A 27,535-nucleotide genomic window follows, 5' to 3' on the forward strand; every position below is an offset into this window, starting at 1 on the left:
GACAAATTAAGTTTTATGCTTTGTTTACACACTTTCAAAATGTATGAAAAAAGTTTCAACTCCAAAGAGAGAGAGAGCAGAGCTTCTCTCTTTTGGCGATTTATGACAGTGCTCTAATGATATGTTGATAACTCCTTTTACACTTTTAAAGTGTAAATTTGAAATTTTTATGATTGAAATAGGAGTGTGAGAGTTTTCTCCCTCAATTTTGATATAAATTTTTAGATTTTCAGCACCCACAGTGGTTCTCTTCTCTCTCAACGCTTCTCTCATATCATTATGGATCTACTTCCTCCTTAACTATAGCTTCTGGCAGTGTCCAATGTACGACAGCAGTGGAGTTGGGTAACAACGACAAGAACGACGTCAATGAGAATGATGGACTTTCAAACAGAGCTTACTTGATTTGATGTAGATCTTGCTTTTCAAACATTTTTGAGAAGATTGGTGTTTTTCTCTAAATTGTAGCTAGTTTTTTTGGCAAATTTGTTATTTTGTTTGTTTGTTTTTTCATTTTATTGTATAGTTAATATGGCCTTCGGGGTCTTGTTTCTGTGTGTTGTTTTTTTTTTTTTAATATAAATATTTTTCATATTCTCAAAATGTATGAAAAAATATATTTTCAACTCTCACTCATTTTATTTAAAACTAGATAGCATCATATAACAATAATATTGTCATATAATTCCTCAATTTTATTATTATTATTATTTATTTTGGTGAAAAAATTGCAATAACATCAATATATTAGACTAAACTTCCCATGAGTAAGCCTCATTTGGGAACATACTATTTTAGTTATTTTTTGACTTTTTATAAAAATATGTGCATAAAAGTAAAGAAAGTGGTATGAAAATTTATAATAACTTTTTGACTTTTTAATTAAAATATATAGTTCACAAACGAAACCTAAGTTAAGAGCTCATTATCGTTAGAATTTGTGGCGGCAAATTAACACTTTTATTTTTCTTCTCCAAGGTATTTCTTAACGGATGATTATTGGACATTCCGGAAATACGTCCACGTGATTCTATATATTATTATAATTGGTGGAGAAGGTAGGGTATTATAATTTGAAAAATGATTTTTCTCCCGAATTTTGCCCCCCCGCGAATCCCCCGACTGCCCAAAACGTTATTTTTTTGTTTTTTCCCCTGTATGCAGGTCTGAAATAGAAGAGAAAGAGGGAGAGAAGAGAGGAAGAAGAGAGAAGAAGAGAAAAAGGAAGGGAAGAGGGAATAGAGAGAAGAGAGGGCCCCTCCGCTTCCGCCGTCGGCCGAGCCCCTCCGTTTCCGCCGTCGACTGATCGTCGCAGCTCGTCGCTCGTCCCTCGTTGCAGCTCGTTCGCCGTCGCCTCCGCCTCCGCCTCCTCCACCTCTGCCTCTTTCTTCTTCTTCTGGTTGATATTGGCTCCTCCACTTCTTCTTCATTTCCTCCTTCTTCTTCTTCCTTTTTCTTCTTTCTTCTTCTTTTCAAATTCGGGGGATTCGGGGGGCTCTTTTCGAGCTACCAATCACTGTTGTTATAATTTTGTGTTGAGTGTTTGAGAATCATGAAGAGACATAATAAATGATAATTAATAAAAGAGTACGAACACTTAATACTCCATATGTACCTAATATTTTTCCTTTATTAACATGTAGCTAACAAGAGAGAGAACCCCAGAATCCCTATGTTTATGTTTGAGGTTAATATGTTTATTGTCTTATTAAAAAACTTTATCAATTCACTTATTTGTGAGTTAATTGATGTATTTAATTGTAGGAATTACAATTCAGTGAAGTTTTTATAAAATAATTACCATTTATGAAGAAATTTAAGATTCTAATTTTTAAAATTTGTAAACTTCATCACTAATTTAAATTTTTTTTTTTTGGTTAGAAATTTCAACCATATTGAAATCTCCCTATTTAATTCATCAATACAGTTAATTGACATCTTTAATTTGTTTGTAACTTCTTTTTGTAAAAGGTGTGGCTTGTACCCAATTTGAAAAAAGACTGAATTATATTGTTGGGTCCCGTGAGCTCACTACGAAACTCGTATCGATAATCTGAATCGGTTAATGTGTAAAATTTATCGAATATTTTATTATGTAAAAAATTATATTAAGTGAATATCGCTAATTACTTATCAGATTATTGGCTATCGATATCTATTTAATGTAATTTTTACAGAATAAAATACTCAATACATTTTACATACTAAATAATTTAAATTATCAATATAAGTTTGTGAACTAGTACTAAGGCCTCGTTTGGGAATAGGCTAATTTAGTAACTTTTTGACTATTTGACTAAAATATGAGCTAAAAAAAACTAGTATATTTGGGATAATTTTTTGACTTTTTACGAAAAGATGTGTAAAAAGTAAAAAAAAAATAGAATCTTTAACTTTTTGATATGAATTGTTGGCTTTTTGACTAATTTAATAATTTTTTGACTTTTTTACTAAAAGGGAGGGTTCCCAAACGAGGCCTAAAGTTCAATTCGAAACCGGACGGAAGACCTGCATACAATAAAAAATAGGGCAAATTACAAACACCCCCTCGAGATTTGGTAAAAATACAGATTCCCCCCTGAGGTTTGAAAAATTACAAATTGCCCTATGAGGGTCAAATTTTCATAACAAATTAAAAAAAATTAGGGGAGAATCTGTATAAAAATAAAAATCTCAGGGACAATTTGTTATGAAAATATAAACTTTAGGGAGTGAAATGTAATTTTTCAAACTTTAAGAAAAAATTTGTATTTTCACCAAATCTCGAAGGGGTTTATAATTTGCCCTAAAAAATAAAAATGAAAAGAGAAGGAGCAAAATGGATTGTACGGACCGGACGGAAGACCTGCATACCCTTTTGAAAAAGAAGATAAAAAAATAATAAAAAATAAAATGAAAAGAAAAGGAGCAAAATGGATCGTCCGATTGATTGAGAGTGGATGTGAAGTGAACAGTGTGGGGATGGAGAAATTATAATGTGCTCCTGGGCAAATCTAGTGAGTGGTTTGGAATATTTTAAATAAATGTATTTTTTAATTTTTTTTATAAAAAATGTGTAGAAAAATAAAAAAAAGTTAATAGAAAAGTAAAGAGAAAATATTGATAGTTGTTAATTGATATGACCCAAATAAATATATCTATATATATGTGCAAAAAAAATATTTTTTTAATATATGCCAAACACCTACTAGATGTTAACCCCTGATAGAGACCCCCTCTAATCACCACCCCACAACGCGGCAGGTGGTGATTGGAGGAGCAGGAAAAAAAGAAAAAAGAAAAAGAAAATATAACCAATGAGAGAGAGAGAGGGGGCCAAAGGGGGTGGGGGAAAAGGAGGCATGAAACATTTTTGGTTTAAATATTAGTGGGTGTTTGGCAAATGATTTTTTTAACTTTTTGAGTTAAAATTCACAAAAAGATAAAATAAGTTAAAATAATCAATAAGACAAAATGTCACGTCAAATTCGTAATCATTTCTTTTTTTTCTCACAAACAACAAACATGACATCCAACTATAAAAAAATCTAACATCTTCCTAAATGCAAATATATTTTAATCTACTAAAATAGTTAAAAATTAAAATAACCTATTAAAATAATCAATTTTCCAAACAAGGCCTTATTGGTTAAAGTAGTTGGTCCCTCCTACCATCCTTTTGACTCTTTTGAAAAAATAACAAGATATTTATCCAAATATAAGTGGTGTGTGGAATATTTCAAAACACTGGTGATGGAGACTACTAGTAAAGCTGTTATAGGGGTTGTTTGTAATGACTTAAATAAGTGTATTTTTTATCTTTTTATGAAACGATGTACAGAAAAGTAGAGAGGTGATGCGATGAAAAAAAGATAAAAAGATAGATTATTTTTGAGTTGTCAAACTTGGCCTAAATGCAACTTTACTGAGGTGGAATCCATTTTAAAAAACAAAATTAAAAAAAAAAAAAGACAAATTAATACTCCCTCCGTCCCATAATATTAGTCCCTTATTCCATTTTTCATTGTCCCAAAATATTAGTTCCTTTTCAAAAATCAAGTACAAAAATAATATAAATTTCCCATTTTGCCCTTCTTTTAAATTCATAAATAATATAAAAAGTACAATTATGACATTGATATTCTCAAAAAAGTGTACTAGCAAAGGGCAATTTTGGAAAACCAACTTTTTAAAAGTACAATAATTATACTACCAAAAAAAGTTGAATTCCTCAAAAGGGACCATTATTTTGGGACGGAGGGAGTACTGTTTTAGTGTGCTCCTAAACTATTTTTCAGTTCAAAATTGTCGAATAACTTTTCGTAGGGATAAGGAATCCAACGATTGAGATGGGACTGTTTTTTCGTACGTGATATGATGATCATAGAATAGCGTACCTATGTGGGCATGAGGAATCCAAGGTTTGAATAATGGAACCCATGACTTTTGTTTTTTGGGTGGGTAAGGAAACCACGACTTTAACTTCATTGGATTTCCATTTTCTATGAAATGATCAACGCTCTATAGTCTTGACTTGATTGGCCCAATCAAACATCAACTTGGTTATAAAAAAAAAAAACTAAACTTATTTTTGAAAAGTAGATTAAAAATTATTTTTTGTTTTTTTTAAATATAAAAAAATAAAGAGGTGATGTAATCTAAAAAAATAAAAAATTAAAAAAAATAACTTTTAGTCGAATTGTTAAAACAAGCCAGTTTCCCGTCACATGTTAATGGTTTATATTGGTTTTGTTTGGGATATGAATTTTTTGGTTTTTTTAGTTAAAATAATTAACAAAGACAAAATAATTTAAAATAATTAATTAGATAAAATATTACATACAAATAATAATAATTAAAATTTTTATCTTATAATTATCAAATAAATTACAAAAAAAAAAAATCAACTATCATCCAAAAGATAAATTTTTTAATCAAGTTAAAATAAACAAATAGTCAATTTCGTCTAGTTTGAGGTATAACTTTTTAACTAAAAAAGGGGTTAGAAAAGGTATAAGGCGAATTACACTGCTGTGTTTGGTTGGGGGATTTGAGGAGGGATTTGGAAAGGAAAATGGAAAAGTTAGGTGAAATGTGAATAAAATATACCTATATTTCACCTAGTTTTACATACATTTTCCCTTTCCCTTTCCAAATCTCTCTTCAAATCTCTCAACCAAACACAGCATAAGAGTCCCTATAGTTGGAATTTGTGTCACTTTGATTCATAACATTTCAATTGTGACATATTTGACTATAAATTTTGAATTTTAATCCAAATAAGGACAATTGAAGATATCATTGCTTAATTTCAATGGCAAAATTGTCAATTTGATAAAATATAAACTAATTTGACAAAAATAAATATCAAAAATATATTTTTAAATTTTTAAAAATTATTTACAAACACTAAAAATAAAATTATGTAAAATTGATAAATCTTTTAGACATTTACTTATTTATTTATTTATTCAAATTAATTTTTATTATATGTTTGGATGATGGTCATGTAATGGGTGGTTATTTTTATTTTTATTAAATTAGTTTATATTTTTCAAAAGTCAAATATGGCGACAACTTTGATATCGTTATTTCAATCCGTCAAATCAAAAAATCTAAAATTAAAAACATTTCATATAATAAATATATCGATTACACATTAAAATCTTAACAAACTCCCATTACATGATTTATCAGTTTACATAATTTTATCTTTGGTAGGTAGAAATAATTTTTAAAAATTTTTTAAAAATTTTTTTGACATTTATTTTTGTCAAATTAGTTTATATACTATCAAATTGACGATTTTGCCCTTGAAATTAAGCAATGGTGTTTTCAATTATCCTTATTTGAAACAAGGTTCAAAATTTATGGTCAACTGTGTCACAATTGAGAAGTCAGGACTAAAGTGACACAAGCTCAAAACTATAAGGACTGTTAGTATAATTCACCCAAAAATCATAATATTTCGGCATCTAAGAAAATTGGTGAAAAAAATTATAAAAAAATCTCAGAGAATATATTATTAAAAAATGATTTTTGAGCTGGATTCTTGTGGGCTATTTATTTATTTTTTAAATTGATAATTATATGGCATACTTGAGGAGGGGAAAAAATGTAACCAGCAGGATAAATGTATTCGGTTATTTTGAGACGTAGGTTAAAAATTGATATTTTAATTTTTAAATTTTTTTTATAAAAAATAAAAAGATAATATGACTAAAAAAAGTTAAAGTTGTCAAAAATGGGCCAAATTCAATCAACAAATATCACAAAAAATATGCCCTATTACCTACATATATAACAAATTATGTCAAAATAAGAGTAAAGAGTGATTATTTAGTAATCTTGAAATATTATTTCACATCATTTATTACTTAATATTTGTCACATTATTTTGTAAAAATATAATAAAAAATAAATTTTATTATTTTAGTCAATAAATACCAAGTTAAAACATTTTAAAATATGACATAAAGAACAGCTTTTGATCACGACATTGACACCTCCCCACCTTTGCATTTGGTACTTGTAGTGGAAATGTGACGGAGGAAAAAAAACAAGGGGAAAATAACTATGCAGTAGTATATGTCAGAAAAACTAATTATAAAAGGTAATAAATATAGAATTTGGGGGATGCATCAATAAATCCCAAATTAATAACTTATGCACTGTTTAGTCCTAAAAGTTTTCTTATAGACTGAAAGGTCCCATTACAATGTTAATAACATCAGATACAATGTTAATAACATCAGAGTCATGTTACAAACATTGGATTTCAAACATCTAATGTTCATTAAATTTCAATAATGTTTGAAAATATAGGATGAAAAACATCTAATGTTCATCAGATTTCAATAAATTTTGAAATTATAGAATGAAACATCAGATCATTTACATCATTCACATCATGTTGATGTAAAAATGGGACTAAATAGAGCATAAGAAAACTTTTAGGACTAAATGGTTCAACGTTTCAAAAACTAGGACTTATGGGTAAATTTTCCATTTTAATAATTATAATTATATTTTTTTTTATTAAAGTGCAATAATTTTTAAGAGATACCATTGAAAGGAAATTTTTTCACAAAAAAAAAAAAAAGCATTACAATGGAATAGTCTTAAAATAGTTGTATTTATATATAAGGATTTTTAAGGTGGGTAACAAAGACTTATCCTACATAGAATAGCATTTGCAACTTAAGGGGTAGTTTGGCAATAACTTTTTTAATTGATTTTTTAGTTTTTTTTTTTTGGACTATTTTAGCGTGTGACTTTATTAGTTGTATGGTTTTCTTGTTTGGATTTTTTAGTTTTTTAGATTTGGAATGACAATTTTTTTTGTCTTTTTATGATTTTTGTCCTTTTGTGACTTTTTGATTTTTTTTTATAATCTTTTTGTGATTTTTTAGCCCCATGAGAAAAACCAAACGAGCATAAGTAGGATAGATTTGCACTCCTATAAAAATGAAACTATTTTATTATTGTTAAACTAATTCATAATTTTTTTAAAAAATGGTAAATTACAATAATCTCTTTTGAAGTTTAGAAAAAATACAATAACCCTATTTGGTTTTAATTTTCTAAATTCAATTTGTTTAAATTAAATTTTTTATTTTTCATATTTTTTTATTTTTAGTAATTTTTTTAATATTTTAAGTAATTTTTTTTTACTTTTTAGATGTACTTAAAAGATAAAATATTAATAAAAAATAATTTTAAAATATCAATAAATATACAAAAATACGAAAATGTACTAAATTTTAATTTTTTTGGTATTTTTAGTATTTACTGAATTTAAAAAAATCACAAATATTATAATTTTTAATTGTATTTATATTAAATGTATCTAACAAGTAAAAAAATTTGCTTAAACTATTAAAAAAATTCACCAAAAATACAAAAGAATACAAAAAATTAAAAATTCAATTTTGGAACTAAATAAGTCATAGTTTTAACATAGTTATATTGACTCTATTTTAGTGAAGTTAAATGGACCGAAACTAATCTAATGGTATAAAAACACACAAAAAATAAATAAATTAAAGTATACATTTAACAATATAATTTTTTCATCTATATAAATTTTTTAAAAATCGGACCGATGAGTGAACTGTAAGAGTGACCTGATAGATGGGTCACTGGTTCACCATGATGTCATAATTATATCATAACTATATAAAAATTTATAAATATAAAAATATATAGATATTAAAATTTAAAAATAATAAATAATAAACAATTACCAAAAAAAAATTCCTAGAACTTATTTTATGTTTTTATACATTGATTTTTAGTAAAAATAATTAAGATAATATTAAGAAGGTTGGTTATGATGACTCGCTATCAGTTCGGTGGTTCTATTGGTTCAACCAACAAGTTTTTTTGATTCTCACAAATAAGGCTGGTTTTGGGTATCAAATGGTTTTAGAGGTTCATTTAGACTGAAATTAAGTCGGATCACCAGTTTAACTAGTTGAACCGACCTGTACGGTCTAGTTTCCTAAACATTCATCTATATAAGTAACAAATTTTTGATAAAAATGAGACTATGTTAACATTGTAGATCTTACTGGATTTTCTCTAAATATCAAGGGAGGTCAATGTAATTTATCAAAAAAAAAAAAAAAAATTGACAATGCCATAGTAATGGGATTGGCTATAGGATTATCTGACCCGCGAAAACCGCCCAACCCAAACCACCCGCACCTATTTGGGTGGTTTTACATAATCGTTAGGGTCGGATGCGGGTTAAGATCTTCCTTGTTTTGCGAGTTGTTGGTTTTACCCATACTCAACCGCCCGCATCTGTGAGGATATATTTTCTGAGTACCAACACGTGGCAAGGTGACGCCGACGTGTTAGCCGAGGTGCCACGTGTCTTGGTCGTTGTGCCGAGGTCATCTCGGCTAAGCCGAGGTTGCCTCCGAAGATATCGGAATCCAAGATAAGCGGATAAGGAACAAGAGTCCTAGAATGAAGAGGGAACTCAACTTGGATATGGACAAGAGTCCTAGATTAGGAGAAGACTTCAGTTTGGGTAAAGATAAGACTCTTAGAGAGTTTATCCTAATCCCACTGGGAGTCCCAGATTAGCAATAATCCTAAGTCCATTAGGGCTAGGCTCCTTTTGGGACTAGGATTGTTTTGGCTATAAAAGAGAGGCACCCCCATGGGTCTAAGGTATGCTTTTGATACTCAAGCTTGTGAGTTTAGTACTTGATTTATCTTTGAGAGATATACTGACTTGATCGTTGGAGTGCCCCCGGGTGGTCAAAACCACCGCGGGATTCTTATATTTCTGTTGCAGGTAAGTTAGGTGCCATCTATTCTGCCGGTGCTCTCCAGCTGATTACTAAGCGGGCAATGTGGTCAGAAAAATACCCACACAATTTGGTGCCGTTTGTGGGAAAGAAAGAAGAATAGATGGCCAATGACGGACAGAAGGATCAGATTAGAGACAATGCTCTTGCTAGGAATATGAGATCTATCAACCTCGACGTTGAAGGGGACAATAGCAACACAGAAACTCGTGATCAGAGTCACGAAGTGAAAGAAGCCAGCCAGGAAGGTGACGCACCAAAGACAACAGATCGAAGCAACGAAGATGACCTCCAGGTATGGAAGGATAGATACATGCGGAGGAACGAAGGCCCTTCCAGAAGGGATGCAAAGACAGGGGGCATGAGCGCTCCCAAGGAAATAACATTCAAGCATAGAAGAACTCATCCTAAGTGAGCAGATCCCGGATTCCAGATCCTGGATCCCGGATCCGAGAAGACATGATCTCAGCCTAGACAAGTAGGCCCGAGAAGACGAGAGCTCAACCTAAGTGAGCAGATCCAAGATTCCAGAAGATATGATCTCGGCCTAGATGAGTAGGCCCGAGAAAAAAAGAGCTCAACCTGAATGAGTAGATCCAAGATTCCAGAAGACCAGAGCTCGGCACTTAAACCCGAGAAGAGAAGAGCTCAGTGAGCAAATCTCAGATCCCAGAAGATAAAAAAGAAACACATAAGATCGGACTGAAGTTAGCCAAGATGAAGACCTGTTGTAAAGACCACAAACGAGCATGCGGAAGCTATGCACGGGGCAAATCCCTTACCTACAAAACCATATCAAAGGGATTTTGGTGACCCTACGGACAAAAGAATGCAGAGACTTATAAAAAACATGAGAAAAGAAACGGCTTGCCAAAGCGAGGCCGAGGTAACAATGGATCCAGCAAGCAAGAGGTAGAGAGAAGAAGAATATATTTAACACTTGTTGAAATTTGTAACAATTTACAAGTTGAAGTTAAACCGAGATTATTCCTTATCTTCACTTGTTGAAATTTGAAGCAATTTACAAGTCGAAATTAAGCCGATTCATTTTTTTCACTTGTTGAAATTTGTAGCAATTTACAAGTTGGAGTTAAGCTGATTCATTATCTTCACTTGTTGAAATTTGTAGCAATTTACAAGTTTGGTATAGCCGAGATAACACTGAATGACGTTTCCGAGATATGATCATCCGAGATGACCAACTAGCTTGTTAAGAGCTGAGAAGGTTGGCAAGTACAAAAATGAAGACCTTAAAGAACTAGGGACTGAAAGTAATAACGTCGGACTGATCTGCTTCGACGGACGACGATGGTTCAGCCTCGGCAGTCAGTTGGAGGAGCTTCTCTACCGTTACCTCGGCATCAATTTCAAAAAAGAAGCAAACTACTCGGCATCAGCGGCAGGTTGTGTCTCACCCCCAGAAGACAGTTGGAAAGAACTTCTCAGCAGCCTTCTCAGCCACGAGCTCAGCATCAATATCCTGAAGAGTTTGATCAAAGCTTTTCTCGGCGATTGGCACCTCGGCGTTTTGAAAGCAAGGATTGAAAGCAAAACTCTGGGAAAAGACATAGAAAATAGAAACAAGAATGTAATTCGTAAATCAAAAATGGTGATGAAGCTATCAGGAAATCAAGACAAAAAGATTGTACAGGAGTGTCAAGCCAAGAACAGTGGCAGAAATCAACAGATATGTGAACAGTGTATATTCAAGAAGATGATTTGGAAACAACGGGTAAAACAAGCAATGGTGGTTGACAATGAAGCAGAGCTTCTTGGAAAGTAACAAGAAATAAAACCAGGAGGAACAGTGGCTTACCAGAAAGAGGGAAGCCGGAATGAGAATTGTCGAAGTCTGACGACAATGACAAAATAACGTAAAGCTTCACCGGAGGAGAGAAACGAAGACAGTTGCAGAAGCTTGAAAGCTTGGAACAAATGACGAATTTAAGCAAAAGAGCTAGAAAGAAAAGAAGCCAGAGGATTAAATGAAAGAGAAAAATAGTCAAGAAGACGACAATGTTCAAGAATAAAGCCAAGTGCACAGGCACTAAGTAAGTATGTGAACAACAAGAAAGTAATGACCCAGACATGATGCTAGCAACAGAAAGCGGATATGACAAAGAACAGTTCCAGGCATTTTAGCAATAAGAAATCAAAAACTTGAAGACAGACGAAAATAGAAAGCAACAGATGGCAAATAAACAGATTCAAAGTAAATCAGAAGAGTTATGAAAGATTGAGCTTAATAAAAAAGTAAGAGTTTATGAACCTACAAAGTGAAATGAACGTTGATATGAAAATCGCCAGAGTCAAATAGGTGATTGGGAATCGGGAACTCACCAGAGAGTGTGAGTAGAGCAGTTGCAAAGCTCTTGGAGTTTATGAATTAATGGAACCAGAACCTCGGCTAGGAGGTGCGATTTCAAGCAACTTGGAAAGCATGAAACTTAATTCTTGACACCAGTGGACAGTAAAGTCCAGGGAACTTTGAGGTCGGCGAGTTTGATCTCGGACAGAGGGGCACAGATGAACGAACAGTGGAGGTTCCATCACCTCAGAATGTCGAGGTAATAGAACATAGGGGGCAGTTGTGGGGATATATTTTCAGAGTACCAACACGTGGCAAGGTAACGCCGACGTGTCAGCCGAGGTGCCACGTGTCTTGGTCGTTGTGCCGAGGTTATCTCGGCTAGGCCGAGGTTGCCTCCGAAGATATCGGAATCCGAGATAAGCAGATAAGGAACAAGAGTCCTAGAATGAAGAGGGAACTTAACTTGGATATGGACAAGAGTCCTAGATTAGGAGAAGACTTCAGTTTGGGTAAAGATAAGACTCTTAGAGAGTTTATCCTAATCCCACTGGGAGTCCCAGATTAGCAGTAATCCTAAGTCCATTAGGGTCAGGCTCCTTTTGGGACTAGGATTGTATTGGCTATAAAAGAGAGGCACCCCCATGGGTCTAAGGTATGCTTTTGATACTCAAGCTTGTGAGTTTAGTACTTGATTTATCTTTGAGAGATATACTGACTTGATCGTCGGAGTGCCCCCGGGTGGTCGAAACCACCGCGGGATTCTTATATTTCTGTTGCAGGTCAGTCATGTGCCATCTATTCTGCCGGTGCTCTCTAGCTGATTACTAGGCGGGTAGTGTGGTCAGAAAAATAGCCACACATTATTTTTCTTAAAAATCTGGGCAATCAGATTTTCTTGTAACTTTTGTAATTGTGTAACTCTAATATTCTCTTCTCTTACTCATTTGCAAGTAAACAAAGGTTTTGCAACTTGTTTTGTATTGCAAGTGTAGAAATCCAACAAATACTGGTAACTTATAATAAAATGAGTAAAAAAGCTTATTCATGGTTATATTTTTTGTTTTTCACCAGTTAGTGAGCTTAGCAAACCCTAAAATCAAATTTTTAGAAGAGATGTTTGTTCTATTTTTACTAAAACAACTATGGGTTTTGTTTAGTTTATACATTTTCTGCAAAGTGAATGTGAGTCAATTAACTGATCCTGACTTGTGCTTATGGTCTGTTTCCTTTTGGAAGTAAATTGGATAGAGAGGCTGTAATTTATTTGGGATAAATCATTTAGAAAATAATGATTTCATGATAAGAAATATGTGATTTTATGACCCAAAATAATATTTAAAAAATGGAGAGAAATGGCCCAAAAAGAATATTTAAAAAATTGGGAAAAGCAAGCCCAAAAATGAATTTTTAAACAAAAAGCCCAATCTGCAAACCGCCAGTACATCCGCAAACCCTATCTGCACAAACAACAATTTGCACTACAAACGGTTACAGGTTCAATTTTTTCCAAACTGCAGACATGGGGGTGGGTTTAAAGCACATCTACATAGTAATTATTTGGGTTTGTATATCTCAAATTGTCCATCTCAACTTGAGAGAACATTTAGGCTTAGAGAGCTCATTTTGGGGCTAATCTCTGTAATCCAAACCCTTCACTTTGTAAGTAGAATAATCATGCAAAAAATCAAAATTATCAGACATCTGTGTTATAAAAATGAATGACTATTCTTAAAATTATAATTGTCATTTTTTTTTTAAAACACAAATGTGATTCAAATCTATAGCTACCAATGTCCGTTTATCTTATTTTTTACATAGATATGTTACTCAACAAGTTATAAAAAGATACACGTTTTAGGTCACCAAAATTGATCTCAAAATGGGACTATCAAACTTAAACATGACAAATTTAAGTAATTCTCATAAAGTCTTATTGAAAATAAGTCATAATAAAATCGCTGTTAAAAATAATTTTTTTTTATAATTGTTTGCATATGTGCTAAAAATTGATAATTAGTGACTTTTTTTGTCACAATTTTTATAATTTGTCGCTAAAACTTACAATTAGTGACGTTTTGCTGTGACAATTTTTTTAAATTGTTGTTGAAAATTAAAAAATTAGTGATTTGTGACGATTTTTTTAAACTATCGTTAAAACTTATAATTAATGATATTTTTTGTTACAAAAATTTTAAATTATCACTGAAAATTAACAATTAGTGACTTTTTTTTATTAGTGTTTAATAAAAAATATCATTAATTATCATAGAACTTATTGAATAATAAATTCACTTATTACGACTTATACATAAGTCCCCCAAATTTAAAAGAATCCTAACCTAACCATTTATAGGAGTAATGTGCCAATGACACTTACGAATAGGATAAGAAAAATGTTTAAGATCGATAAAAAATTTCTCATAATGTGACTCACAATAATATGACAAGATACTCGTCAACTTTTAATTTGTTATTACTCAATTATGTAAGATCAATCTCTCTTAGAGCATCCGCATCAATCTCAATAAATTTTGAGCCAAATTATAATCCAAAATCTACTTTTATATTTTAGCTATGTACACACTCCATCAAATTCTCTATTCTAAAATTCTATTTCATTAAAATATTATGAACAAGCAAGCATAAATAAATCATATGTAATTTTTCAAAATAATTACATACTCATAAAAAAAAATTATGACTTTAATAATAAAATTTATCATTAATTTTTTTTTCTCAAAATATACACCAAATTTTCATTTTTCCTTATTTTTTACATGATTAGTAGTGCTACAGTACCTCGCTAGAAGTACTAGCAATTGTAGCTCCATATTAAACTACCGATTATGGAGCGAGGCTGTTGGAACAAATTTTTTTCTATTTTGCTTGCTATTTTCACTCGGCCTTATTTGTTATAATTTAAAAAAGTCAAAAAGTTAAAAAATTACTATCCTATTTAAGTCATATCATCTTATTTAAGTCAAATCACCTCTTTACCATATCACTTCAAATTCAATTCATACTCAATCCATATTTTATAAAAAGTCAACAAATATACTTATTTAAATCATTCCAAACCACCTCTTAAAATTTAAAAAGATTGATGAAGATACACTTACTATAGTATTATGTGTCAAATTAAAAATTTAAATTTTGTCTCTAACCATAACATGTTGAAGCTCTGCATGTGCCTACAAATGCAAATGGCACTAGTACCAAACCAAAAAACAAAACAGAAACAAATGCCAATGCAAATGCAAATGGCACATGGGTTTTTGAATCTAGGTTTAGGAAGCTGACAAGAATTGCAATCAGTGATCAGTCATTGCATTGTGATACAGAAGCATCCAATGACCCTTCACTGCCCTCATTCACCAAAATGGCAAAGATAGGAATCTGAAAAATTTATCCCAAAAGAGTGAGGAGTATAGTGTGATGTGATCTCAACCTTGTTTTGTTTGATATGATTTTACAGAGTCTTTTTTGAATTATAACAAAAAAGTAATTTATTGAAAAAATTAATAAATAAAAATATTTTTATTTTTTTATATCATTTTATCTTTTTTAGGAGCAAAAAAACAAGTTTTAAAATTTTAAAAAGATCTTTCTAGTATTTATTTTGTCAAATTAATTTATATATTTTTTTAATTTAAAAAATTGATTTTCAAAATAAAACCAAACAAACCAATTGGATAAAATTTTTTTGGCTCCTTAACATTGTTGTTCACCAAATTGTTGTCATTTTGTTAGGCATTCAACCATTGCTTTTTGGTGAATTATTATGATAAATGTACGGGGAGGAAATAATTCTCCTCGTATAATCCTGTTGACCAAGTCCACGCTCCTCCGTACGACGTCGCTTTATCACCTGAAAACACAAACGTGAGCTAGCCGGCGGGTGTGTGCCGGAAACTTCTCCGATACCTAAGTCAGAAAACTTGACAAAAAGCTCTAAGTTCTCAGGAAGATTGTGTTCAATTACCTCCTCCAAGGTGATGTTTGTGGGCTTTTATAAGTTTCCCGTGGCACAATCTTAGTAGGACTTGTATTTCTCCATGCAAAGTCCTCCTAGGATTCATACTCCTAAGGATAATGCTTATCCTTTTACACCCTCCCCCACTGCTTAAACCAAGTGGGATGGTTTTCTCCATGGCCGAACTACCATTTGACCGAAGTAAAGTAGGCCGAACTATCCTTAGTTCAGCCCTTCCCTTTACTCTCCCTTATATCGGTTTCTCATCTGTTCAACCTATGGTGTGTTTGGACCGAACCAACGACTCTCGACCGGTATAACTCCCAAACCGGTATACCTCTAAGGTCGATATAACTTCAAGGCCGGTCTAACTTCAAGTTGCTCCCAGACCGAAGTACATTTACAATCCTCTAACCGAAGTAACTTTATCATTTGTGAGCCGAAGTAATTTCACCTCCTTGGGCCGGAGTAACTTTGTCTCCCCAAGGCCGGAGTAACCTTGCTCTCCTGGGCTGGAGTATCCTTTACGGCCTTTTTACTTAGTCCTTCGCGTTTTGGGCCTCAAAGCCCAACTCGCAACTCGGCCCAATTTTTCCCAAAAATTACCCTCTCAATAAAGATTCTTTTGTTGTCTTTTAATCTCTCTATTTTTATATTTTAATATATTTTTAATTATTAAATTATATAAAGAGTTTGAGAAATATAAATCTCGAAATATAATTTCATAATTATAATTATATATATATATATATATATTAAAACTTGAAGAGAGAGAAAGGGAGAGACAGAGAGAGAGAGACATCCATCTTACCTACAACTTAAAGAGGGGTTAGTACCTAAATGATATGGAATCATCTATCCCTAAATTTAGGTCTTACACTTCTCTTTTTTTATAATGAGATTTTTTTGTTCAAAATCTCTATCTTTATTTTCCAAAATATTTACAGTGGTGAAATTATGTCTCAAAATTTGTATATAATTGAAAAATTCGGAGGGAGAAGATGTTTGGTCGTTATGTGGCACTTTCACTAAAAATAAATAATTTATCACATCATATGATGTGAAAGGGAGTGAGACAAGAAAACTTGTTTTTCAAATTTTGAATTATGAATATAAATAAAAAAGAAAAAGTGAAAAAATAAATTTTATTTTATTTACTTTTTTCCGTAAATTACACTACCTTCCTTGACAAAATACAAGTTATACAATTTTAACATAATAATTCTAGAGACGTCCTAAGTAACACTTTGGTGATTATTGAATTTTACACATGTTGTGAGTCCCTAGCACAGTGTTATGTGTAAAATTTAATAAAATTTTCACACCTTAAAACAATGTGAATTGGAATGTATAGCATATTCTTTTACTTATTAGTAAGAGCGTCCCTAATGGTAGTTGTCAAAATAGCATTGCCATTGTTATAATTTAATAATGAATAGTTCTATTTTACCAAATCATAGCAGCGATACTCTAATGGTCCTATGCTATTTTAGAAATTAACCAACTTTCATTCCAAATTTGTAGGTGTTGTTTAGATATAGATTTTTTAGTATTTTTTTTGTTTATTTTATTTTAATCTTTTGTGACCTTTTTTTCAACTGTTTATAAAAAAAATTATATATTTACACTAAACCTCACTAGACAGATATAAAAAATGAAAAAAAAATTAAAAAATTTCCAAAAAAAATTTAAGTATAATTCACCTGTAAATTTAAATATAAAATACTCAAAATTATATTGAAAAATAAATGATATTGCAAAATAAAAAAATACATTCTCCTGTAATTATTCATCAGGAGAAAAAAGAAAAATAGCAATTTGGGTTGTTGGCATATGCCGACCACTTGACGAAAATCTCATTTTTGCGCATTATGTAATACGCTTTCGTCTGAGAGCCTAAGTGAGAAATGCCCGTAGTCATTATTAAATGTTCTTCATTTTTTATCTATAGTTCTTTCATCTCTTGCAAATGTTCTTCCTTTTTGATCTCTAGTTCTTTTATCTTCTACAATACTTGAATTCTTTTTTATTCTCTTTCAACTTTTTTCATTTCCTTTTCAACAAAGTGTTGGTTAAATGTCTCCAACAAATTGTTATATTTGTTGACTTCAGCTTGAACAGCTTCACTTTTTTGAAGCAATTCTTTTGCAGATTTCTTACTCATAGGCCTTTTACCCTTTACAAAAATACTACATTCACCGTTTGGATTATTACTAACAGTTAGATTGTTACTAACACTTAGACTATTGTCGTCTTTAAGAGAAATGTAGTTATCCATAGTTATCTATAGGGGATTCGGGGGCTGAATTAGGAGAAAATGGTGTATTTATCATTGACTTCACCGTGTTTGTAAGAGTTACATCTTGCCACCTGATATTATTTTACAAGATTGGCTAACAATGTTCAAAAGCAAAATGTTTGTTTTCATCTTGATGGTATAAAAGTTTTGCTTAAAGCATCTATATCAATAAAAAATTAAATTAATTAATTAGTTAATTTTTATATGAGACAAAATAAAAAAACTAACATAATAAATGAAAATGAAATATTACTATATCAACTTGAGACATTCCACTTGGGTGTAAATTTTTGACTTGCGCTAAACACCCACGAAATTTGTTGCAACATTTCATGATTACATCACATCAAGATGAGATAGAAACTTGCGTTTTTGAGTGAAACACTACAACAAATTACACTTTTGGCGACTAAATTTTTAGTCGCCAAAAGTCATATTTTACTCGCCAAAAAGTTTTGCCGACTAAACTTTTTGGTCGCTAGCTTTGTCGCTAGATGATTGTCGGGAAAGGTATTGGCGACTAAAAATTATTTAGTCGCTGAAAGTCTTCAATTGGCTACTAATGTTTTAGTTGTCAAAAGTTTTCAATTGGAGACTAAAAATTATTTAGTCACTGAAAGTATTCAGTCGCCAAAAGTTCATAATAAATTTAACATTATATTTTCAGCAACTAAAATTTTTTGTCGCAAAAAACTTAACCATTTAGGGCGACCAAACTTTTAGTCGCTAATTTTCTTTTTTCATTCATCGTATTTCGTTTAGCTACTAAATGGTTTAGTCACGTAAAGTCTAGTTTTTTATTTAGCTACTAAAGTTTTAATTGCCAAAAATGTTTTTTCTTTCCTTTATTTATTTTTGACTACTAAATCGTTAGTCGTCTAAAGTCTTTTGTTTATGGCTACTGCATATTTAGTCGCCAAAAGATTTGTTTTCATTTAAATCTTTTTTTAGCTACTAACTATTTAGTCGCTAAAAATATTTATTCCATTTTTGGCTACCAATTGTTTAGTAGCCAAATACATCATTTTACGTTTTTTTTTTAAAATTAATTTGTCCACAACCTGTATGCATCCCATGCAACCTATAATAGGTATACAAACAAAACAATACATATATATTATCACCCATTCCACAATAAGCATCTATTTCACTTACAACCATCCAAATAAAAGAATAACTTTTAATGCCAACATTGCATACAAACCAAGTATATTCCAACTTAACACAATAATTTCATACAAAACCAATAATGATACAAGCTACCAGTGACACCCATACACCAGCTATATATAAAATCAAAAGACTTGAAAAATTCACTAGAATAAGTCAACCTCAACAAGAGCAATCATAGCTGCAACCATCATTATAAAAGCATTCATAGCATTTACAGTGGGAGTCCCCCATTACCATGGATGTGCAAACCTTATCCTGCATGTTGAGAAGTAATAGAATCTCTTATAATATGTCATGACCCGAACCCGCCCTTTAAAAGTTTGGGTCATAACCGACCAGTAATCCGTAGATTACCGAAGGCCTCAACGATCATACAGAATATTTATGCTAATGGGGTCATAAACGGAAGCATATAATAAAGAGAAGTCCATTGAGTTGTGCCAATCATGAGAAAAATTACAAAGTTAACCACATAACACAATAATACATATACATGCCTATCAAAAATATAAGTGCCACAAGAAATTTACACATATTATTTACAAACCCAAGACCATAATGGCAAAAGCAAAATAAGGTCAAGGTGTGGTGTGAGTTAAAGACAAACTCCATTTCAGAGGCATGACTCGATTGGGTCACAAAATAGCTCCTGAAGCTGACTCTAGGGATGTCCTCTATGCTGTTGATCACCTACATGCGCATACATAATATTGGGTGAGTGAAGCTTAATGAGTAATAATACAGTAAAACAGTGTAAATAGGTGATCATAAGATTCTCACAATGTCCATATTCATATATTCAAAATGGTCTTAGGCCCAATCACATAATAAGCGGCCTCAAGCCCAATAATGTAACAAGCGGTCTCGGGCCCAATTATTTAACAAGTGGCCTCGGGCCCAATCATATAATAAGCGGCCTTGGGCCCAGTTATTTAACAAGCGGCCTCGGGCCCAACATATAACAAGCGGCCTCGGGTCCAAGTATTTAACATGTGGCCTCGAGCCCAATCTTATAGCAAGCGGCCTCGGGCCCAATTATTTAAGTATGTATGGACCCAAAAGGTGACTCGTATGAACTCTAAAGGTGGCTCCCACTGTAGCACTTAGTTCTATACAGCACTTTGTTCCATACCAGAAATCAATAGGTCTTAAAGACTAAACAATTCATATAATGTCATAGCATAAACGAAACGGATAAACAGAACAACCTTGGCCCACCATATCATATTACAAACAATTCACATTTCTTGTTCATAACTCATTTCACATTTCTTAGAAACTTGTGCATTTTGACAAAATACGATATTTAGAAGATCATGTTGTACATAAATCAAAATAGATAATGAAAACATATCACTACTATACTATTACTCACAGTGGTATCCAGAAATAGTTGATCGCTCCTCGAATCATGACCTGCAAACACAATGCGCGTGACACAACATATTGGAACATGGAATTACTTTCTTGTCAAATTTACTGCTCTTAATCTTTTCTTAACCAAATAAATCAATCCCTTACTTTGCTCCTTAACCAATTATTTTTGTTGGTTCCAAACTCATTAGTCCTCAATGGGTCGTAATCCGTGTCTAGGAAAATAGGAAGAAACGAAAGGAAACTGGGTTAGGAGAGGAAATAGCATGAAACGGTTAGAAAGAAAGTGAACAACCTTCACTAATTTGAACATATCTATTTGTGTATTTAGAATTTGGATGTGAGACCACACCATTGGAAACTAGACTTCCGGGGCTTGAATTTAGGCTCAAGAATCATCTAAAACAAAGTCCGGATGAAAGAGATATACCTTTTTGAAGTTGGGCTGAAACAGGGGTTCTACACGTGCGGAAGTCTTCACCGCTCGTGCGGCCCAAATCCGGTCGAGCGGAAAAATCGGCCGCTCAAGCGCCCAAGGAACAGAATGAAAACTTCTTTTTTTTCTTCACGTTCTGCTCGTGCGGTGCTCGTGGCCACTCGTGCGGTTTGGGCAAAATCAGACAGTCCGAAAATGGTTCAAAGATGCGAACTTCCGAAACTCATTTCCAAGCCCAAATTCATGTAAAAACAACTCAAAAACATGATACAAGTGTAATCCCTCATTAAAAATATCAATCTTGCATCAACAACAATCTCATGGTCCCATCTTTTCACAATTTCATACATTACATAAACAAATTCAAAATTCAAAATACATGATCCATGAGCAATCTTTCAACAAATCTTGTTTTCATGAATTATCTAAGGTTTGTTTCATACATTATTCACAAGATTGAACTCCAATCATGCAAAATCAAAACATTTAAGTTCCAATTTCATAGTTTAGCTCAAATAAACACACAACCCAAAACGCTAACCCAAAAGGGTTTCAAATCTTCAAATCTCTATATGTTTTCAAGCAATAGATGAGTTATATACAAGAATTCCAAGTAAATTTCCATACCTTAGCTCAAATCTAGGGTTTGCCCCTTGAATCTCTACCAAATCTCTAACTTCTCCTCTTCTTCTCTCTCTAACTCACCCTCTAGCAAAGCTCTCCCCAAAAAAATGATGAACTCAAGAACTAGAGAAATATGTATAATATAGGCTAATTAAAAATTACAAATTGTAATTTTACGAAATTTCACCGTAGACTCTAAAAATCATGCTAATCACAAATATGAAGTCGGTTTTGGTCTATCACGCCTCTAAGACTTTCAATTTCCAGTTCAAAGTTCTAATTGCAATAGATTTTCCTACATTCAACAAATATAAAATTCAAAATCACATAATTCATATACATAACTTGCAAATTTATATTAAACACATAAACACGTGTATAATTAAGCATAATACGGGTTGGGTTATCACATAACAAATGAAGCATAAAACCAAAGTTGACAGGAGAAAATCATTTGCAGTTCTTAAATAATGTTCATGTTCCCCAAGAGCATGATATGAAACAGATCATTCATCTTTTGACGTTAGAATTATGCATGTAAAACCTTGACCAAATGCAGAATGAAGAAAAATAGTGGAAGTTAAATAAAGGGACACTTACCAATCAATCGTATTAGTCCCAAAAGTAGAACCTATTGGTAATTAGTCCTAAAAGAAGGACCTATTGGTAAATTACCATTAAATAAATTAGAAAGTCAGAAATCAAGAATATTGTGCTTCAAATTCCAAAATTTAAGACTAGCTTAAGGTGTTGTAGTACTAAAAGAAGAAGGAGAAGTACAAAGAAACAAAGAGAGCACTTTCTGAGATGTAATGCTAGTTTCGACAATTATCATATTCATAACATAACTTTAGCCAACAAGTTAATTTTCAGCCAAATCTTATTTGATGATAATAGAAGTAGATACACAGAGAGTGAACAACACAACCAATACCTCTAGTAACGGCTTTTCTACCCTATATTAGTATTGGTACCATCACTCCTGCTCCAATTGTTTCCTTTTCTTTTTTTCCTTTTTTTTTTTTAATTTGGAGAAACTTAGATGCATGGAGGAAAAAATAAACAACAAACAAAACATTTTAATAAACCACACACAACAACAAAAACACATAAAAAGAAGGAAATTATTTAGTTTTATTCCTTCACACATTTGGTTACTGCAGCAAAGACAGATTAGTACAAAATTAATCGTACAAGAAATTTTGTTAATACCACTTTACAGGCCTTATTAACACTGAAGAGAGTTTATTATTTTTTTTGAAAAACACAAGTCTTGAAGTTACTAAATGTTAGATTCCTAGTGCCCACATTACAAAACAACTTGACATGAAATCCATTAACACATGCCTAGATATCCTTGATTCATAGAACTGAATGAGCATTTTAAGTTTTTAGTAGCCAGGCAATATCAACTAGAATAATTGAAAATACTTCTTAGCATACACTGACCATGCCATAACTTACTGTCAAATTGGGTTTTAGGAACCAAAATACTAAACTGAAAAATAGAAACAAAATCAAAATTCAACCTAATGTACCATTAAGAGTAATGACAATGCATCAAGAGCAGTTTTAAGAAGAATAATGCTTCTAACAAAAAATCAACCTAATGTACCTTTAAGAATAATATTCATTATTTTGTAAAAAATGCACATGTAGAGTGCATGACCTTTCCAACTACTGCTTACAGTACACTAGAGTGGATGGAATGCAGTATACAAAGATGCAGCACGTCCACTTTATGTGCTGATCTTTTATGAATTTGTGATGTGAAACTGCTGGAGATATATTGATTCTTCTTCTGTTTAGTTTATTTTTTGAATGATGTGAATTATCTTTCTCTTCCTAGATACATTTTTCATGGAATTTGTAGAAATTTAATGTATAAAGAGAAAAAGAGAATTGTATTATTGATTGATGTTTGTAATTGTTGAATTATTGAATGCTACAATGATTCCTATATATAGAAGAGTAGGTGGTAGTAGGTGGTAGATGGAGTAGGTAAAGTGGAGGTGGTAGTGGTGTAGTGGGTTTAGTGGAGTAGGTGAGGTGGTAGTGGTGTAGTGGGTTAGGTTTAGTGGGTGAAGTAGGTGATAGGTTTTAACAGCCCCCCGCAAACTCAAGGGGGATAGGAACTAACCAACTTGAGTTTGGAGAGAGTAACAAAACAAGAAAATACATAAAAAATAAAAGAGGATAAGAGACACTGTATGGTCGTGTCAGACCATTGGTGAAGACACTGGATGGTGGTGTCATAACGTTGTAGAGGACACTGTATGGGGGTGTCATAGCCATGTAGAGGACACTGTATGATGGTGTCATAACGGTGTAGAGGACACTGGATGGCGGTGTCAGACCGATGTAGAAGACAGTTTATGGGATCATGTCGGACCGTTATAGCAGACACTGTGTGGTCGTGTCAGACCGATGTAGAAGACAGTTTATGGGGTCATGTCGGACCGATGTAGAAGACAGTTTACGGGGTCATGTCGGACCGTTGTAACAGACACTGTTGTGACAGTTGTTGTGACAGTTGTTGTGACAGTTTACGGAGTCTTGCTGGACCCTTGTAGAAACTAACCGGAATCAATGTCGGGACAGTTTACAGAGTCTTGTCGGACCTTTTGAAGGAGCGAACCGGAATCAATGTCGGGACAGTTTACTGAGTCTTGTCGGACCCTTGAAGGAGCTAACCGGAATCAATGTCGGGACAGTTTACAGAGTCTTGTCGGACCCTTGAAGGAGCTAACCGGAATCAATGTCGGGACAGTTTACAGAGTCTTGTCGGACCCGTAAAAAGTCGCACCCTCAAAAGGTGTGCCCAATTTTTCAAAAAAGGCGTGCCATCAAAAGGCGTGCCCAATCCATAAAAAGACGTGCCATCAAAAGGCGAGCCCAAGTCATAAAAAGATGTGCCGGACATGATGGCGAGGCACGTGAGTGCCTTGGCTGGCGCGCCCGTTTGTCGTCTGGCGTCAAGTGGCGCGCGATACGCGTGGTTGCCCCGTCTATTTAACCAAGGTTGATGCTGAGGCTGAGGCAGACAAAAAACTTCTGAAAATCCTCTGAAAAAAAACTCTTCCTTTACTGAGAGAGAAACTCTGTAATACTCTGTAACCAACCCGTCTCTGAAACACTCAGCAACATGGCCTCTTCTTCCCGTCCAGCTACCCAGAACATGGCCTCCTCTTCCCGTGGTCTGCTCACGCTCTTTCCAGAATTGAACGAGTCCACAAGAGAAATAACTGGTGCGGTGGCCAGTGAACCTCAACCAAACACCTCTGGTTTTGCTCCGTTGAACTTTCCGATGCGGTCGGTGGAGCAAAAAATGGCGGTGCAAACTGATATTGAGGCCAATCAGTATACTCTGAAGTCATGTGTGGAAACCATGACTGCGGTCACAAACCTGTCGCACCGGCTGCAGAGCAGGACAAATGAGGTGCAACAGTTAAACTCCCAGCTGGCTCTGCTCCAACGCATGTATAAGGATGCGCGAGCAGAGATAAGTGTGCTAAAGACAGAAAACAAGGAGCTGAAGCGGAAGGCCACCGTGATGTTCCGATTTGGAGGTCCACCATATGCTGTAGTGGAGGAGCTTGGGGAAGTGAACGTGCTCGGCGGCGTAGGAAACACGGAGGCAGCACCGGCAAGGGCCGCCCAGGACGGAGGCAAGAAGAAGAGACCGGTGGCAGAGTAGAGAAGAAAAATCCCGCCTGTGGATGTGGTTGTTTGGGTTTGTTGGTTTTTTTTTTTTTTTGGTGTAAAATTGTGATCAGGGCGAAATCCCGATAGAAATAAAATGAGTGTATTGTGCAAATCCGAATGGCTTGAAGGTACAAGACTGAGCAGAAAAATTAGATGGAATGAATATTTTTTTTTTTTTAAAATAATAATAATAATAATAATAATAATAATAATAATAATAAATAAGTAACATGACCTCGTCAATTATTTGTCCATAACCAGTTCCTTTCTCCTTAAACCAGTATGGGATTTTTCTCTTGGTAAATATGATGTTATCATCGGGGAGACCCGGCAAAGCAAATGTCTCTGTAACATAGAACAAGAACCTGGGAATGCCGAGGCGAGCACCAAGGTCGGCAGTCCAGGGATGGAACATGTCGCTGACGATGCAATCAGGGCGGCGTCGTTTGAAATGATCGCCGATGACCTGCGATTTTGGACGCCGATCACGAGGTTGAGATTTTCCGGCGAGGAAAAGAAGCAGAAGCTTCCGAGATCGCAGGATTCGCCTCTGATGGTGACGACGTAGGCGAATCGGACGGCGATGATGAGAACATCGAAGACAAAGAGTCGAACCAGAATGTTCCTCAGTAAGCTTGGCTTAGACTCCATAGCTCTCTGTATATACTAAATCTAGAGAGAGGGAGAGAGAGCCGTGGGTCTCCTTGGTTTGATGCCAGGAGAGTGTAAAAGAAATTGAGAGAGAGATGTGGAATTTGTGGCAGCGGAGTGAAGGAATGTGTGGAGGTCCGGCGGGCGGCCAAGGCGAGGCTGCCGCCCGCCGGTGAAGCAGAATTACTAGCTTCTTAACCTTGCTCTGATACCATGTAGAAATTTAATGTATAAAGAGAAAAAGAGAATTGTATTATTGATTGATGTTTGTAATTGTTGAATTATTGAATGCTACAATGATTCCTATATATAGAAGAGTAGGTGGTAGTAGGTGGTAGATGGAGTAGGTAAAGTGGAGGTGGTAGTGGTGTAGTGGGTTTAGTGGAGTAGGTGAGGTGGTAGTGGTGTAGTGGGTTAGGTTTAGTGGGTGAAGTAGGTGATAGGTTTTAACAGAATTACATACTATGTTCCTTTCCTTGTTAATATAACTGCAGTGTCGCACTTGTTGTGGACAATCCTGAATTGTTCAATCGGATTGCAAAAACATTATGTTCCCTGGTAGCTACAAAATTCGTCATACTACTTTGGGGGGAGAAATCAAGCCCGATTAGCAAAGTGCTGGAGGGATTGTCTGTTTACAATTACAAGGAGATCATAGATTTGGAATGTGAGAGTCGTATGCTTTTGCTTGAGTCTCATGATGCTAGTAAGTTAATCTACAATAGGCTTAATAAATTAAAATTTTCTTTTGCTATAGAACACTTCCTTGTGTTATTACTTGTGAACTCTTTTATTTTCTAATAATTTGTTTTAATTTTTATAAAGGCAAAATAATGGAGGGATGAATTTGGTTATAGTTTAACTTGTATTAATTGAATGCATATGAAGGTTTATTTAGTGAAACATAATATTTTTACATTTCTTTCAGAGATAATTGTTTGCATGTTTATATCTGCAAACTTATTTTTTACTAGCTATATTAAATTATGTAATTTAATTTCAGGGCAGCACTATACTTATGAAGCCATCAGCTCTGATGATGTTGCTACACTTGTATACACTAGCGGAACTACTGGCAATCCAAAAGGTGTTATGCTTACACATAAGAATCTGTTGCACCAGGTCTGAGTGTTTTCTACTTTTTAAAAGTTCTCTTAACATTTTTGCTTGAGGTTTGTCTTCTGATGTAAATCTCTAACTTATTTAAGAAAATTAAAGGCTGGAGTTTCTGTTTTTTTTTTCCCCCTCTCCAAGTGGATATATGAATTTCTGAACTTTTTCCTGCAATATTCATCCAAATGGGAAATGATGTTTTTTCCTTTATCATTGTGCCACCCATTTGTATGGTGTACTGTGTTATCTATGGGGTAGCATATCTGACCCGAAATGCAATTTTTTGTATTCTCCTACTCATGGTATTTTTACCCAAATTTCAATTTGTATTCATTCCCCATTACTTCCAGTAACCAAACAAATCAAACTAAAATGTTATGGAATAAGACCCAAATAATTATTAAAGAAAGAAAATTAGAGGGTTTTTAAAACCAAACCAGGTCAAAAGAACTTCAGCAACATCCTTTTGTCAATCAAACACCAGCCATTTTTTCTGAAACCCAATTAAACTTTTTGGCCCTTGGTAGGAAAAAGAAGGAGAAATAGAAAATCGAGATAGATATAGAGGTCAACC

At 33.5% G+C, this 27,535-nt stretch overlaps 1 long non-coding RNA gene across 1 annotated transcript; it reads right to left on the bottom strand.

Moving 5' to 3' along the window:
• Window positions 1–19,356: 19,356 nt before the first annotated feature.
• On the bottom strand, window positions 19,357–23,354 carry LOC114268239 (uncharacterized). Its single transcript, XR_014332630.1, has 4 exons — window positions 20,863–23,354; window positions 20,580–20,647; window positions 20,434–20,474; window positions 19,357–19,748 (listed from the first exon to the last, which is right to left on the bottom strand). It is a non-coding gene; the product is annotated as an uncharacterized LOC114268239 (long non-coding RNA).
• Window positions 23,355–27,535: the final 4,181 nt, after the last annotated feature.

Source organism: Camellia sinensis, chromosome 6 (assembly GCF_055761805.1).
Source record: "Camellia sinensis isolate YWXY chromosome 6, ASM5576180v1, whole genome shotgun sequence".
Lineage (NCBI taxonomy): Eukaryota > Viridiplantae > Streptophyta > Magnoliopsida > Ericales > Theaceae > Camellia > Camellia sinensis.